The sequence below is a fragment of the Carya illinoinensis genome, chromosome 6 (genome assembly GCF_018687715.1).
Source record: "Carya illinoinensis cultivar Pawnee chromosome 6, C.illinoinensisPawnee_v1, whole genome shotgun sequence".
Classification (NCBI taxonomy): Eukaryota; Viridiplantae; Streptophyta; class Magnoliopsida; order Fagales; family Juglandaceae; genus Carya; species Carya illinoinensis.
This window is the reverse complement of record NC_056757.1, coordinates 25,858,116-25,876,149: the sequence shown is the minus strand read 5'-3', so window position 1 is coordinate 25,876,149 and position 18,034 is coordinate 25,858,116. Positions and strand designations below refer to the sequence as shown.

At 36.0% G+C, this 18,034-nt stretch overlaps 1 pseudogene; it reads right to left on the bottom strand.

Moving 5' to 3' along the window:
- Positions 1–5,789: 5,789 nt before the first annotated feature.
- LOC122312706 lies at positions 5,790–13,184 on the bottom strand (annotated as a pseudogene).
- Between the last annotated feature and the right edge of the window lie 4,850 nt (positions 13,185–18,034).

Sequence of the window (18,034 nt, the reverse complement as noted above, 5' to 3'; positions counted from 1 at the left end):
TACTGGAATTATGTACTGCCTTCTAATTACTTGACAAAGCCCCTGCATGTTCGGCTTTTAAATATACACAAGATCATTAGGTAATGTAACCTTAAATAGAGAGAGAGAGAGAGAGAGAGAGAGAGAGAGAGAGAGAGAGAGAATGGAAAAGATGAAGTCTGATGAAGGTTTAATTTTTTATTTAGGGTCAAACATGAAGTAAGTGATCACTATAATCAAACTGCGTGGCAACTATACATATACCATGTATATATATAGTGTTTTTAGGAGCAATATCAATACAGTGGTTAACTTGCTTCAGTACAGCAATAATTACCTTGCAAAAATCTATACTACTATATATACATGTATATATATACCTTGAATATTCATGCATGATTTCGAACATGCATGGTACTCGAATCCAATGCCAACATCACGACGAAAACTCATTATGAATCTTTGAATAAGAGGTAACGCAAAACCTTGTCATCAGTCGTTGTCGACACTGGCTAGATAGGGTGAAAATGTACAATAAATGAACAAGGCATGCATGCTAGTTTCAGGCGAATATACTTGTGATATTTATTTACCTGCTAACATCATGCTCGATCTTTTCTTATTTATTTATTTCTTATGATCCCTAATTCACACCATGCACTCTCAAACATTATTGCTTATATGCTGGCGAAAAGGCTGGATTAATATAGATCTACGTACATCTCTGATGTCTCTCTCTCTCTCTCTCTCTCTCTCTCTCTCTCTCTCTCTCTCAATCATGCTGGCTTCATGATGACGATTATCTCTTGGGAAAGATTGTAATGGTCATCAAACTGTCTCTGATCAGAATTATATTTAACACCACAACGCTTTTGGAATTCCATTTCTTCCTTGAAAGGGAAATACAACAACCTGAAGCTAGTAATCATGATCATGATGTCCTCACGCCGCTTCGGCTTACAGTCATCATTTGTCCCTCAGTTTCATCAATATCACCACTCCTCCATCTCTTACGACCCACCGGCACCAACCGCACCAAAGCTACCACCCTTCTCAAAGATTGAAACAAGAAGAAAGAGAAAGAAGAAAAGACAAGGTTAGAAGAGCAAGAAGAGGAAACCCTACCTCGATTTGATCTCTCTATTCTAGTGATCTGTTTTGAGTGAAGGGTCTTCAGCTTCTTAAGTAACCTTTGAGCGATGTTAGTTTCTTCTCTTCGATCTCTTCTCTCCAGGAATTGAAGCCTAATGGTCCGATTGTTTTCTAGATCAATTGCAAATCCAGACAAGTTAAAGAGCCAGCTAGCTATCTAGCTATTATCCATATATGGTGTTTCTTTTGCTTTTCCATCATGAATATATATATATATGCATGCATGAGAGTTTCAGGTAGATCATGTTAATGTTGGGGCTGTGCTAAATTAAGCTGATTGAAGGAGTACTACTCGAGCATCAATGGATATACCCCCCGGTCCGTGGGTATGTGCAATTGCAGTAAAATAATAATGATGATCTCTCTGATCTCTCTCGTGCTGAATATTATTGTACATTTACACTTGTTTAATTTTCTTGCATGTATAAGCTAGATTGATGCAAGTTTCATAAACCAGTTATAAGGCAGATCTGCATAATTGCTATATCTATGCATAGTAATAAATGTCGTTTCCTAATGATCATCAAGATGGGCAGTTAAATGGTCATGAATATCTATTAATTTTGATCATGACTTAGTTCTCTAGCTGCCACCAGATGGCTATCCAGATCAATCAATTACTCTGCTCCTTATCTTGAGTCTAGATCCACCAGATCATAATATATATTATTTTTGTGAGTTCTCGAAATAAACATGTTTCAAGGCTTAATTGTATTAATTTCATCTCTATATGTATAAGATGGCCGTTGGAAAACAATATTGTTTAAGATGATCTCGAGACCGATGATACTTAATTTGAATTGTGATACAACTGATAATATTATAATACGTACGTATGCAATTAATTCCTAAATTAATTTAGATACATGGATGCATGCACATACATATTCCATATATACAATGCAGACTTACTGCATATATATATACACTACAAGGATTTAGGCTTTTTGCAGCGCCAAAAATCCTTGCAAAAACCTCCTAAAAATGCTGCAATACATCAGTTGCAGCATTCTAACCTTCCTTGCATGATCGCCGCTATTAACTTTTCATTTTTGACCAATTACAGCGCAACATGAAAAAAGCTGCTGTGAATTTCTTTTTCAGCATTTGCTCATAAACGCTGCAAAAAATTAATTGCAGCGATATTTTTCCTTACTTTTATATAAATTTTCGCTGCAATAATATTAGAAAACAACAGCGTTATTTTGTTGTCGTTGCTTTTGTTATTTTTTACAACGCTTCTAAATCGCTGCAATAGCTCCTTCAGCGCTGCAATTATTAATTACAATTGCAACATTTACGTATGTGCGCTGCTTTTGATATTAGTAGCAACGTCAAAATATCACTGCAAAAAATTATAAAGCGCTGCAAAAACCTGTAGTCTACAAAAAAATGTTTCTTTTATCATTCCGTTTTAGATATCGCAACGTAACAAAAAACGCCACAATTGGATTATCTCAGCGTTTTATATATCTTTTGCAGCGTTTTGCAAACTTTGATGTGTGATTTTGCAGCAATGAATAAAACGTTACAATTATCATAGAGTCATTTTTTTTTTCCTCTTTTTCGCTTCTGCTAACGGTGTGGGGGTATATATATATATAGAAGTCACTAGATTATTTAAAAGTCCAAATTAGTGACTAATTAATTTCTAAACACCTAATTATTTATATGCCCAAACAACCTGATGAAATAATTTATTAATTTTGTTTCAATACCTTAAAGTATTGCACTTAATTAAAAGTCCAATTTGGAACAAATCTTTTTCACCTACATGCCAAAGACCACAACGTTCCAAAACCCAATAGCAACTGCTTAGCCGTTAGTCTAAAGATTAGAAAATCCTGAAACATGATCCATCCAAATGCACTCATTATTATAACCTATTAATAAGAAAAAGCTAAATAATGTAAACACATTCATTCCTTGCAACATTTTTTAAGCAAACACACTCATTCATTCATCACAATCCAAAAGAGTAATTCACATTAATGTAGTTCATGGGCTATCATGGGGTGGTATATTGGAACCAAGAAGTTACAACTTACAAACTAGTAATTTTATTGAACACATTTTAGCTTCTAAACATTAGATCAAACTGCACTACATTCTCTTAGATATTTCCCAAAATTTCCTGCTCTTCATATTGAATATATGATAATCATACCATGTGCACTTGCGCATTGTAGATCAGGCCAGAACAACTCAAAGACAACTGCAACAATGTGTGGGGAATTCATTATTGCACTCTCTTCCAAGACGCTGAAAGGAGCCAACTCCAACTTGCCCATGATTAATAAATTTCTAGTCATGAAGATTGCAAATACTTATTTATAGCGATTTGTCCTATGACGTAATTTATTTTTTGTGAAGTTCACGCCACAGTAGTATTTGGAGTTGCTAAAAAATATATATTGGGTGTTGATCAAAGATATTTACCCAAGAAACAAAAAACTGATCAAATCTCACATTATACTTAGAATAATGTGAGATTGTATTTTAAACATAATGTCTAACTACTTTAGATATGATTTAAAACCAAGCATATGATAGAAGAAAAAAGTTTAGCTTATCTTTTTCATAATCCATTGCAGCATTGAGTCATGAGTTGATGGGGATAATGTTTTTATCCCCCAGGTTGGTCACTTAGATCAAACTGAGCTGTACAACCATTAAAACTATAAAATTTCAGTTTGTTGAGTGGATATTCTTAATTATATTTAGGTTGGTTCTGCTCTTAAGATGTGAAAGATTCCTAATTTTCTTTTTGAAGGAAAAACAAAACCCTGGAGATAATTAAGAAATGTGGTATATAATCCAAAGCTACTTTTAAATGGAGTATCTAACCCATACCTCCAATAAATACAAACGCATAACTCCTGATATTCTTATCGAAAGCCACCTATTTGAATCAGTCATGGTATGCAACAGAGACACTTAATGGAATTCTAGTGTTTTCAAGTGTAAAAGCTAGTATGGCAAGTAACAGCATGCAAATCAAAATGTATGTAAGGTCCCTCAAATAGAATTATTTGTGTCCTCTCATCTCACTAAATAAACAGGTTCACTCATTCAACAAGATTGGGTATTTGTGTACCTGTTGAAGTCTCTTCACAATTCCCTCCATGGAATCAACAAGTTTATGCTACCATCAACTAGAGTTTTGGTCTTCTTGGAACTTCACATGTTGGAATGTACAATCTAAAGGGAGTAGCTTATAGCAGTGACTTTGAGGATAACAAACTTGGGGCACATAATTAAAGAACAATTATGTGAGCAGCAGTAGTACATCTTTTTACCATTGTTTTGGTTCTATAGTCATGCATTCTCTCATTGGTGGCCATTGCATAATGCATTAAAATATTATATAAATGCTCATGTCATTGAAGAAAAAGTCTGATATGCAGCAGGATCAGAATTATTGTACTTTAGCACATAATTAGAACTTCATTTAAAGATGCAGTCATTAAACATCTTTGCACACATGCTTTGAGTTCTCAAGTCATGCAATCTCTCATGCCATTAGTAATGAGAGATTGCATTAAAATGGTGCAACAGTTTTCTAACCCCATCTAACATGATTGCTATCTGCAGCAATCAGTGAGTAAGCCTTTATGATTTTTGTTCTCTACATTAGCTATCCCAGACCACCTTGAATTTAGCTCTTTCTATATAAGTTAAGTTTTGTAGTTATGTAATTTAGTATTAAGAAATCATCCATAAGTCCCAAAAAATCTGACATGCATAATTCTTGATATGTTTATTAGAGTAGATGGTATTTTTATCATGGAGAACTCAAATCTATACTAATATAACCCAGCTGCTATGTAAAACCATACTGCCACGTTCTATCAGGTCATGACAAATACTACTTTGCCATCCTCTCTCTGCTTGATAAGATTAGTTATTGTCCAAATAACTAGACAATGTTTTCGAATTTACCAAGTTATTGTTCCAGTTAGCATGGATATCCAGACAAAAGTAATATTCCTTAGACTTTGAGCTCTTATTCAAGACCTCCAGTTGAGAAACATTTAATGGATACCTTCACCATCTCCAATCAGAACCATTTAATTAGAATGGAACCATATCAACCATAGGACTGCACCATGCAAGACCCAGTAGTCTGGATTTTGTATATATGAGATTAAGATACTGCAAAGTCTGGGTAAGAGAGGGAGAGAGAGAGAGAGAGCAAGAAGAGCATTCTTTAAAAATCTCTTAGAATTATCAGCATACAACATTTCAGCCCACTTTTAGCATCTACATGGGAACTTATTCACCATCTGTTGTAGTAAATATCATCCTTGTATTCTAATTTTCCAGAACTTAATCAAAAAAATTAGATATCCGCTTTTTGCAACTAAACCCACAGTTTGCTCAAACTCCACTATTTAGATGAAACATGCATTAAACTAAATAGACTCCATAAAACCGAATTGTAATCTACTCAAAATTTACTTTACCAACCTCAACTCAGACTACACACATGCTTCATTAATTTAGCATAGCCAACCTACTTATCCAACGAAAAAAATATATATCATAGCCAACCCACGAAGACAATTAACCAACCAAACCATTCTTCACTATCAGTTTAGAATATTGACAAAATCTTCCATACTTTTCCGACCAAACCATACTTGCCAACTATCCAATCAAATAAGCCTAGCAACTAGAAATAACCCATTCAAAGTCAATTAGGAAGCAACCTTCAAATTTACAAACGAATATTTCCAAAGAAAGCACATATCAAACCACAAAGCAAGCACCAATTTAAACATTATGCATTGAAAGCACCATAGATCAAATGCGTTTAAAAAATCATTCATGTGTTTAGGTACAGCTACATGTCTTATTTGTCTTATCTAAAGTAAGAGAGTAAGCATGCCAGGGAGTCCCCATGTCAAAACAAGTTTGCCAAACATGTTGAACATCTCTAAGCAGGTTGAATGTTTATTAAATTATGACCCTATATGAGTTTGGACTTAATATATGGTTTTCAAAAAAATATATCTATGAGGACATGCAGCCAGAAGTTTTGAATAGGTAGCCTACAAATCACTTATAATAATACATACGTTTCAGAATGTAGTGTCATGAACAGATTGCATTAAAATTAAAATGAATGAGCTTTAGATTCACATATGCATAATGAATCTAAAGCTCATCACGTCAGTTAGCATAACAAGATATTTAAGTAAATGAGTACAACTTCTACTTTTGTAATGAACAAACATATAATAAGTGGTGTGCCTCAACCTCTCAACATGTACAAGAGCACAACTCATTCCACGCATAGAGATGCAGTATAAGTATTTCACAACACATACAATAACAACAAAACAGAGAACAAATAAAATGATAGCCTCTGTTTTATTTTTGTCTTACTAATAGTAGTACAAGTTCCCAATGTTGTGAATGTACAGTAAAGCAGAGCATCACGCCCAGTTAAAACAAAGAAAGTGGAAAAAGCTATCCACTTCCTTTGTAAGAAGATCTAGTCCTTGTGAAAGTTTCTCAGCTCTCCTTCTAGAATCTGAAACAGAAAAATGAATGCTTACACTTCAACAGGGTCGACACCATTAATCAACAAAATGTGTACTAATATTTGACACTTGTATCAACTGCTTCAAGTTCAATATCAATGGAAATCGTCCACGGAACAATATATTTTATATTTCCCAGAAAATACTAGTCTGCAGGGCAGTAAAAGCTTGTGCCCATCATAATTTGGTATCCAAATCAGAATGTAGCAACTTTTTACCATAACCAGAGAAACGCTGCAGCCAAGACGCTACAGACAAATATTGTCTCCACCTAACTTCAAACAGATCTAGAGCACTCATTAATATTATCTTTGGGGATTAGCTATTAAACTTGGGAATATCCAATAGTGACTGCACAAGCTTGTCCAAAATGGTGCAACAGTTTTCAACTCTAGGGTTCTTTGAACTGACATGCTATCTCCACGTTCTAGTAAATCAATTTTATAGATTGATCTAGTAAAACGGTGCAAGCAAGAAAACAATCAGTGCTAGAACTGCAAATCTAAAGGGATGCAAGTAATTTTTCAATGCAGAGTGCAGATCAATACATTGTTTATTAATTTTATATTTTTTATAATGTGTGTGTATTAATTTATATAAACTGATATAAATGTAAGCTGTTTTTACATGTAAGCCATTACTCAATAATAGTTGTGGTAAAGTAGGACTATATGTAGCATTACTCTAATTTATAATGTTATGACTCCGTTATGAAGGGCCCTAGCTATATAGCCTTGGATAGATTGCGATTTTGAACCAAATTACGAGGTATGAAAACTATTATATATATATATATGATATGGCAACTACCCATGATATCAAATTGGAGAAGATTGCCATTATACAAGTATATATTTATAATTAACCACATCATTATAATTAAATATTATTCTTTTAGTCCAACGCATTTTGTTTAATTTATGGCAGCTTCGTGGTCTGTTCTGATCATAGGTTGAATGAAATGTTGGGGGCGATGCTGCCTATTGACCTGGAATTCCACTCTATACAAGTCATCGATGGAGATGTGAGTAGAAGGAGACAATTTTAAACGAAGAATAAGCTATTAAAAGAACACGATCAAGTCATAAAAAGAAAGATACATTTTCGAATGTCTTTTTGAAATTACAATTAGGCATCTCGGAGGAGTCAATTTTGTAAGCCATAGATGACGTACATAACATTAAAAATAAAAACTAAAAAATAAAAAGTGAAAAAGGGGCCGGGGAGAAGTAGAAAAAGGTAGTATCATTGCACACCATACTTTAGAGTTGTACTGCATCTTTGCATTCACGTTGGAATCAGCAAACTTTTGATTTCATTTTAGTTGAAACTGATATACACTAACTGTCCAATTTTTCTAGGCTATTGAAAACCTAACTTAGTATGGGAACATTAGTCATAGAATTAGGGATTTGAAGAAAAAAAATCTACAATCAGAGGCCACCAAGCAAATTTAAACTACCACTGCCAAATTACGAACATCAAATACCCAAAATCACACGGAGCCAAAATGCAGGTAAATACAAAATTAAATTTTAGTAAAAATGGTGCAAGAAAGGAGATGCTGAAAGATTCAAACATCTAACATAACGTCTACAAACAAAAAGCCCCCATTTTTGTAAAGCATCGAGCGCGGATGAAGGGGGAGAGAGAGAGAGAAATGAGTTGCAAAGATACCTGACCTGACAGAAGGTCACACAATGCTGAGTTAGGTTCCACAATGTCAACGTCCGCTACAAAGAGAAAATTGATGTCGAAAAATTAGGTTAGACAGTAGATGGAGGAACAGCGCGGGATGGGGAGGAAGTGATGACCGGAGCTTCCGCGGAAGGGAAATGAAGTGGAGGAGAACCTAGGCTTCTAGTGTAGTCGACAATGGAGGTAGATTTCCGACCGTGTGTATCAATTTGGTGTGGAACAATTACCGATAGGAGAAATGGGGATGAACGTCGAAGTGGCGAAGGGCTACGGGGTAACGTACACACGGTCGAAGTGGAGAAGTACTATGGTTTCAGGGGGAAAAATAAAAGTTATGTGAGATTTGGCACCCACAACACAATTGCAACGACATTACCCCGCTGCAACAACTTAATTATTATGGCAAGGGGCATTTTCGCCGCAACTGATGAAGAATTCGCTGCAACAATTAAAGCCAAGCGCTCGCCTTCACGAAATAGTATATCGTTGTCAAAATATTGCAACAATACTAATATTCGCTGCAACAGATTACTTATTGCAGCGTTTTCAATTGCAACAAAATAAAATCGCTGCAATAGGCCGATTTTCTTGTAGTGATATATATATACAACTCATGTATGTATTCTCCTCCTACTATTTTAGATATGTTATATGATATATATGTGCTTCTAACATTATAGCAGAATTTGGTTTTTGCAACATCTATTTGCAACAAACACTATTTTCCTTGCTAATAATACATTTTTCTTTCTCAACGACCAAATTTATTTCTTTGCAAAAATTTTACAATTGTAGCGAAATTTTCTCCTTGCAAAAGTAACGTTATAGTTAGTATGTGAACTTACTTTCATTATAGTTAGTATGTGAACTTACTTTCCAATGATCGTAATTACATTACGAGTGAGGACTGAGCAAGATTAGCAAGAATTTATGTTATAACATCATGTATATGATTAGTATGCAACTGCTCTTCAAACTTTATAGGCCAGTTGCATATTAATGTTTTGTATACTTTTCGAAATGATGATTTGATATTGTAATGATGTCATTTTAATCAAGTGCTAATGGAAAAGTGGTTTAGCAATGTATTGTGCAAGAGCATGAGTACTGAAATTGATGTCATTATAGATTGTGCTTGTGCAATAGACTACACTTGATAATTATTGCCTTACATGGAACCATGTGCCATACATGTATTTAAGTTTATATATTTGGAGCGATTGATGGTGCTTTAGCATTACAACATATGTACTTGATCGATGAAGGTTGCAAATTAATAAATTGATGTCCTTGTGCAGTGGATGTACTGTTTAAGTGATCTATAAGCTTTGGAGTAATATTGTAAGATTGTTTTCTTGCAATGGTCTTTCTGCAATACATGTAAGAATAATATGTACTATAGTGTTAAATGTATATACAAAATATACTGCAGTACTACATGTACATCTCGTGCCTATTGGAAATCTTTTAAATTGACATATAGTTTTAATAATATTTTCAACAAAATTATTATCATTGAAGAAATATATTTACAACGATTTTTCAATTTCTTGTAGAAATATTTTTGCAATGATTTCGTAGCACAAAGAATTTTAACGATTTATCAATTCGTTGGTAAAAAATATTTGTAATGATTTTTCAGTTCATTGCTAAAAGGTATTTACAACGATTTTTACATTGCAAGTATCTATTTATAACAGTAGAAAAATATATATATTTGCAACAACATATTCGTTGGAAAAAGAAATAATAATTGCAAGGAGAATAGGTTTTATTAGTATAGGTCAAGTTCATTTTCATTGTAAATACTTAGCTTTTACCAGTGAGATTAGTTATTGCTGCAATACCTTTTATTTATAACTAGTTTTTTTGTAAATGGTTGGCCGTCTTTTCGTTATAATAAATTAGTTATAAAAATTCATTTTTCTTATAGTGAGGTTAGGCCAAACCCTAAATTGGACAATCTTATGAGATATATATTTGCTCATCAGCATTTTATGTTCCTTTGCTCCCTATATCGATCTCATGTGTTACTCATCAATATTTTTTTAGTATCTCTTAAATTTAACATCAAATGGTTGGTAAATAAATAGATAATAAAAAATAATCTTCCATTAATATTTAATATAACGTTGAGATATGTATAATAAAAAGTGATAGTTCAAAATGATGATGAATAATACTTTTCGTATGCATAATTCCATCCACCGACAAAGGGACCAATAAGGTTATAGTACCACTATTGCTCATCCCTTGTCCACAAATAGCAACATTGCTGAGGAAAAAAACATAAAAACACAAGTAGCAAGGTTGGGACTGGGGAGACCAACTCAAATGGCCTCATGTTTTATAACCATTTTCTATCTAATATGTACGCGCGCAAACAATAGAAAATTTCTATACATATGAAATTATTAATTTCTCTTAAAAGTTTAAGCTAATAAAAAGAAATAAATTTTATTATTTATTTTATATTTTAATATTCTCCTTTATATGTGGGGTAGACTCTCCCTTAATGTGTAGCCTAATATATGTGATATTTAATTAAATGTGGTAAAGTGTAGAGTCAGAGTTTAAACTCAAGATCTCTGTTTTGATATTATGTGAAATCACTACTTGTACCAAAAACTTAACTGATATAAATAGATATATTTTATTATTTATTTTATATCTTAATAATTTATTATCTAATAAATATTGACATCTTCACACTTATGACTGTTGGGGGGTATTTTCGTTGAGGGCCTTAGGCTCACGGGGGCCAGCCCAAGCCCAACATGATCAGACAAGTTCCCCTTATTCCAGATAGACCGAAAGGGTCCGACCCAAACCTGTAGGAGTCTCCCAACGGCTTAGGAAAAACCCGTAACTCATGTAAATTAGGTATAAATATCCAAGCCAATATAGGATATTATAGGGGAAGTATAGGAAGCCAAGTCAGAGGAAGGAGAATGAAGAGACTGGACTCAAAGGAGCAATAGGAGATCACGTCGTATTAAATGAGCTTACCAGACAATCACGTTGCATTAATGACTGATCCAAGAGGACCACGCTGCATTAAAGACAATATGGCAGAGGGAGCTCCAAGAGGACTTCCCTTCCCCATTGGCCATAAGGTATGGCCATCTAACCCTCTGGGCTGGGTATATAAGGTCCCTCAACATTTAGGTAAAATGATCGGCTTTCTCTCTAATCAAATCTCTAAGCTAAAATCTTGCATTTACTCTTAGTCCTTACTAAGTCATTACTGACTTGAGCATCGGAAGTTACCCGGACCACCCGAGAGCTACTCTCCCCGATCCTTTATTTGTTACTGCAGGCCCCGTAAGCAGAAGACCTAGATCGCCGAGAGCTTGGCCCAAAGGTATATGAAACACATCGTTAACAATGACTATTGATCAAATTAAATCAGCTCATTCCTCTTTTACAAGAACAAGAATTACATGCACATTTAATGAGATTGAATTAGGTTATGATTCAAGTCCATTTTGCATGCAAATATAGTACCATTGGTAGTTCCTTGTCATCAAAACTCCCAGCTTGGATAAACTCCCCACAATTAAGAATGTCAATATAATCATATTCAGATAAAAGTAACTTACCAACCTCAAGCAACTTCCTTCTTGACCTTTAATAATTATAACTTAAAAATAAGAAAATTGTTTTCTACCACACGTACATGTAACATTTAAGTCAAGTTCAAAGCTGTCTCGAGAATCTCGAAACTTTTTATGTGAATTATTAAAGTGGGATATAGATATATAAAATAGAATTTATGATATATATATATATATATATCAATTGTTTAATAAAAATTTAAAATAATATTCAATATTCAATAAATATTTACAATATACTTTATATATTTATTATTAGAGCATTAGTAGTGAATGGCATAGTCAAGATTTAGCTAATTTGCTTAAAAAACATTTAATTTACATCAAACTAGCCAAATGTACAGTAATTTTGTCCATCTTGAAATAATAAAATGAGATGAGATGAAACATTTATTTGTTTTAAGATATAATTTTAAGATGTTCAAATCTCACGTATTTGTTTTTAAAAAATAGAATCTATTATTAAAAAAAATAAGATTTTTATGTAATTTTTAAATTTGTTGGTTGTTTTTTTAAAGGATTACATGAGGCTTTTAAAGGAATTCGCATTTATTTTAGGAATAGTTACAGACTTTTTCTCTCCATACACAAACCATTCGTACGTTTTTTCGCATGTGATGGTGGCTGTGGGTGTTTGACGGTGGGATTTTGGCACATTGGAAGGCAAATATCAACTACGAGAAGTGTTGTAATCGAGTCCAAGTTGTTTGAGGTGGTTAGAGATGGGAGGTTTGTGTTGTTCATTGAGAAGGGTTGAAAAGTTGTTAAAGATATGAGAGTGGGGTTGGGTACAGTCAAATGGTTTGCTCAAGCCTTGGAGGTGTGTGTGAAGGCGGGGGGGCAAAGCATTTTACACTGCCTATTGAGATGTAGAAAGGGGTTTCATTGCACAACGTTGTGTGAAGCGGTTCTTACATGGCTTTGGTAGAGTATGGTGGGGGAGGCTGTAGAAAATTCATTTTCATACCAGAGGATAGGGGCGGTTTGGGTTGAAAGAGATTGGCAGAGGCATTGAAGGAAGCTGGGAAGGAGGAGGTTTTACCCGTAAGCCTCCACCAGCGACGATGGTGGCCTTTGCAGGAGCTCAAACGTACAGGGAGGCATTGGAGAAACCAAGATCCTTGGAGTTGTCCCATGAACCTGTCAGCCTAGGAGTGGCAAGTCTACTTGGGTAAAGAGAAGCTCCCATTTTGGCATGTCCTCAGAGTAGCAAGAGGCGTGGCAGGGATGTGGTCGACCCAAAAATGGAATTGCAGCTGCAGGTTCTTGCTAGTCTAAAGGAGTAGCTGGAGGAAATGACTTTTAAAGTCAATTGGTTGATACGGTGCATTGAAGACAAAGAAGAGCTAGGCTTGGTTATGAGCTTGGGCCAAGACATAAGAAAGGAAGCCTCAAGAGCTAACATGTGGTCTAGTGTGCAACAGGCCAGAGGCTAACTCAGAAGCCTGGGTCAAAGGGGATGGAAGCAATGGGCCCCAGAGTTGGGCCTCATCTCACGGGGACACCTAGGCTACTGAAGCTTGGCCCCATCTGGAGGAAAACCAAGGCTACTGAGGTTGGCCCATCGGGTTGTGGGCAGACCTCGACGAAGACCAACTATGGCGAAGTCCCCGGTAGCCTAGCAGATGGGGGTTGACCTATTGGCGATAGAGTTGCTGATGGAGATAGTCATATCAGTGCAGGGGAGAAGTGCATGCAATCAGACATCAATGAGGGGTTAGTAACGTTGCAACCTGCACAGACTGACTGATGGAGGCTGTCGATGCTTCTACAACGACAGCGATGGTAGAACATGCTTCAGAGGAGGCTAGTTTGTCTCAAAGTGACGCAAGGGAGACTGCATTGGAAGAATATGCTTATAGGAGGTTTGTTTGCCTCGAGATGGTGCGGGGGAGGCCTCAATGATGGCAGAGATAGCTGTAGAGGTGGGTGTTTTGCCTTTGAGTGTTGCAGGGGAAGTCTTGACCATGTTGGCTATGTTGATACCAAGTGAGCAGGCTCCGTCTTTGCAGTTGACTATGATGGAGGAGGAGGGGAGGGTGGTGTCTCTAGGGCAATCATCAGAGGGTGATTGTGAGTGTGAGGTAGTAGGGGCAGGCTCTATGATCATTTTTTAGCTTCTTAGTAAAACAACAGAAGGAGAGGGGATATTAGGAGATGATCCTATTCCAATAAGGACTATCCCTCATAATTTATCTTCTAATTGGGTTTTGAAAAAAGTGGAGGAGTTTCAAAGTTGAGGGATATCTTGTGTAGGATATGAAGAATAGTACAAGGCACTCTTAATAGCCATAGAGGCAGGACATCAACAAGAATGATGAGGGGCTAAGAGAAAGAGGGAGTTAAAAAGGCTAAATTGGTCGCTTAACTATGATACTAAGGAAGGGAGTGCGAGTCGTGGACGTAACAAAGGGAGGGCTGGAATAGTTGATAAATGAAGCCTAAAATTCTAACTTAGAATGTTAGGGGTCTGAATGAGATCAACAAAAGTTTACATATAAGATCGTTGCTAAGACAATGGAAGGTGAACATCATTTGTTTGTAGGAAACTAAATTGAAACTTATCACAAGAAGAACTATTCGGAGCTTATGGGGTTGCCAATATGTAGGCTAGGCGTACTTACCATTGAAAGGGGCATCAGGTGGTATATTGGTTGTGTGGAGGTGGTGGGGAGCCTTGATGTGTTTGTGGGAGAATATTCAATGGGTTGCTCATTTAAAAATTGTGAAGATAAGTTTGAATGGGCCTTTGTTGGGATGTATGGTCCTAACTTGGAATGTGAGCGATGGTTACTTTAGGATGAGCTAGCATGTTTGTATTCATGGTGGGAGGTTCTTTGGTGTATTGGTGGAGACTTTAATATGAATAGATTTTCAAGTGAAAGATCGGGGGAGGGACCGCAAAATCATGCTACGGGGGAAGTCTCGGATCTAATTTTCGAATTGGAACTCATGAACATACCTCTTATGGGAGGTGGATATAATTGGTCCAGCAACCAAACCTAGTCTAGACTGGATAGATTTCTCATATCTTCTTCATGGGAGATGCATTTTCCAGATCTATGTCAGAATAGACTTCCTCGATTAAGTTCCGACCATTTTCCTATTTTGTTAGATTGTGGTGGAATTTTCAGGGGGAGGGGGGTCTAAGGCCTTTCAAATTTGAGAACATGTGGTTAAAATCTAGGGGGTTTGTGGATTTGGTAAGGTAACGGTGGAGCTCTTATCAATTACAGGGCAATCCGAGCAATAATTAACTGGTAAATTGAAAGCCTTGAAGGTTGACTTGAAGACATGGAATGAAAATGTATTTGGTAATGTAGCACTATAGAAGAAGCATCTTCTCCAAGAATTACAAAGTTTGGAGGGTGTAGAACATGAGACTAATCGCAAAGGGCAAGTAGCTGCAAAGTTAGAAAGGTTGATCCTAATGGAGGAGATTTCAAGGCGGCAAAAGTCAAGGCCTTTGTGGCTTCGAGAGGGGGATAGATGTACAAAGTTGTTTCATCGTGTTGCAAACTCCCACAGGAGGTTCAATGCCATCGAGTCCATGAACATAGATGGTGGTTCAATTTCAAGTCAAGCAGTAATTAAAGATCACGTTGCTGGTCATTTTGAATGATTGTTGGAGAAACTGTATACATGGAGGCCTATAGTAGATGGGTTAGCTTTTGAGGTTATTGACCAAAACAGTATGACTTAGTTGGAAAGACCATTTGAAGAAGTAAAGATCTGCCAAGTCATCAGAAAAATGAACAAAGATAAAACTCCGAGGCCGGAAGGTTTTGCCATGGCATTTTTTCAAACTTGTTATGAGGTGGTGAGGGAGGATTTAATACAGTTTTTCTAGGAATTCTCCACTTTTGATAAATTTGAGAAAAGTTTATATGCTACCTTTATTGCACTTGTCCCTAAAAAGGTAGGTACAAGTGATGTGTGAAATCTGGGGCCTATTAGTCTTGTGGGTAGCATGTATAAGATAATATCAACAGTTTTGGCCAACAGGATGAGCACAGTCATGGACAAGATTATTTCGAATTTCAAAATGCCTTTGTACGAGGTAGGCAAATATTGGATTCAGTCTTTGTAGCTAATAAATGCTTGGACAACCGGCTTAAGTCGAGAGATCTGGCATTTTATGCAAAATGGACATGGAGAAGGTCTATGATCATGTTAATTGAGAGTTCTTATTCTATTTGCTGGATCAATGTGGTTTTGGGGAGAGATGGAGGGGATGGATTAGGCATTGTGTGGCAACGACTCACTTCTCGATTTTGCTAAATGGTGATCCAATGGGTTTTTTTAATAGTTAACGTGAGTTAAGACAAGGAGATCCATTATCCCACATTCTATTTGTTATGTGATGGAGGCTCTAAATAGAATTTTGTCGGCTGCGGTGGAGGGTGGTTTTTTTTGCAAGATTTTAAGTGGGGGATTCTCATATAGTCTCTCACATTTTGTTTGCAGATGATACGCTGCTGTTTTGTGAAGATAATGCAGGACATATTCAATCTTTGAAGGTCATTCTGCTATGATTTGAAGTAGCTTTTGGGCTAAAGATAAATATTGCTAAGACGAAGATGGTGGCTGTGGGTGATGTAAGAAATATTAGTGGACTGGCCAACATATTAAGGTGTGTGTTCTCTTCGTTGCTAATGAAGTACCTTGGTCTCCCATTAGGCGCTTATTTTAAAGCTAAGACTATATTGGGTGGAAGTGTTAGAAAAATTAGAACGTAGGTTGGTCGAGTGGAAAATGTTGTATTTATCTAAGGGGATAGATCACACTCATTAAGAGTAATTTATCTAACCTTCCCACCTCTTTCTTGTCTCTTTTTCCCCTTCTAGCTAACATTGCTTCTAAGATTGAGAAACTCCAGCATGACTTTTTATGGAATGGTCTAGGTGACGAGTTCAAATTTCACCTAGTAGGGTGGGATAAGGTGTATACCTCATTGAGAGAGGGTGGTTTGAGGGTTCACAACATGAGGGCCTTTGATAAGACCCTACTAAGGAAATGGTTGTGGTGTTATAATTATAAGATAGAAGTTTTGTGGGAATGGATCATTGACGCGAAGTGTGGGAGTGCAAGGAGGGATAGTGCTCTAATGAGGGAATGGAGGCTTATGGTGTGGGACTGTGGAAGCATATAAGGAAAAGAGGGGGGACTTCTCCAGCAATATCGAGTTGTGTATGGGGAATAGTTGAAAATTTAGTTTTTGGCATGATGTGTGGGTGGGGGATCAGCTCTTAAGGTTACGTTCCCCACTATTTTCAGTATTGCACAGGAGAAAGAAGCGATGGTGGTTGACTTGCGGATTTTTACAAATGATTCTCAAGAGTGGAATATCAATCTCACTAGGGAGGCACATTATTGGGAAGCAAGTGTGTTGGTGAAATTTTTTAACTTACTTTATAATTCTACTACTGTTGTTACAGTTGAAGACAAGATGGAATGGAGACCTTCTACGAAAGAAAAATTCTTAGTAGGCTCTTTTTATGATACACTTACAGCTAAGGATCCTCTTAATTTTTCGTGGAAGAGTATATGGAGGAGTAAAGCATGCTCCGTTTTTGTTTGAACAGTAGTTCTTGGGAAGATCTTAAACATTGATAATTTAAGAAGGCGTGGTCTAATAATTATGGATTAGTGCTGCATGTGCAAAAACAACGAGGAAACAGTGGATCACTTACTCTTACATTGTGATTTTGCTCAGTGTACATTGAATTATTTTTTTAGCAAGATGGGGTTAACATGGGTAATGTCGGGAAGGTGTAAAACTACTAACAAGCTTGAGAGGGACTCCACAAATTACAGCTATTTGAAAGATGACACTCATTTGCATATTTTGGTGTACGAGAAAAATTATATATATTTTGAGGATCAGGAACATTATTTGAAAGAGTTTAGGAGTTTTTTCTAGAAAATTTTATTTATATGAGCCAATGTTTTAGATTTTAATAGTCTGAGTCTCCACGATTTCTTTAAAACAGTTTCTAGTTATTAAATGAGTATATTCACATGTATATTTTTATCAAA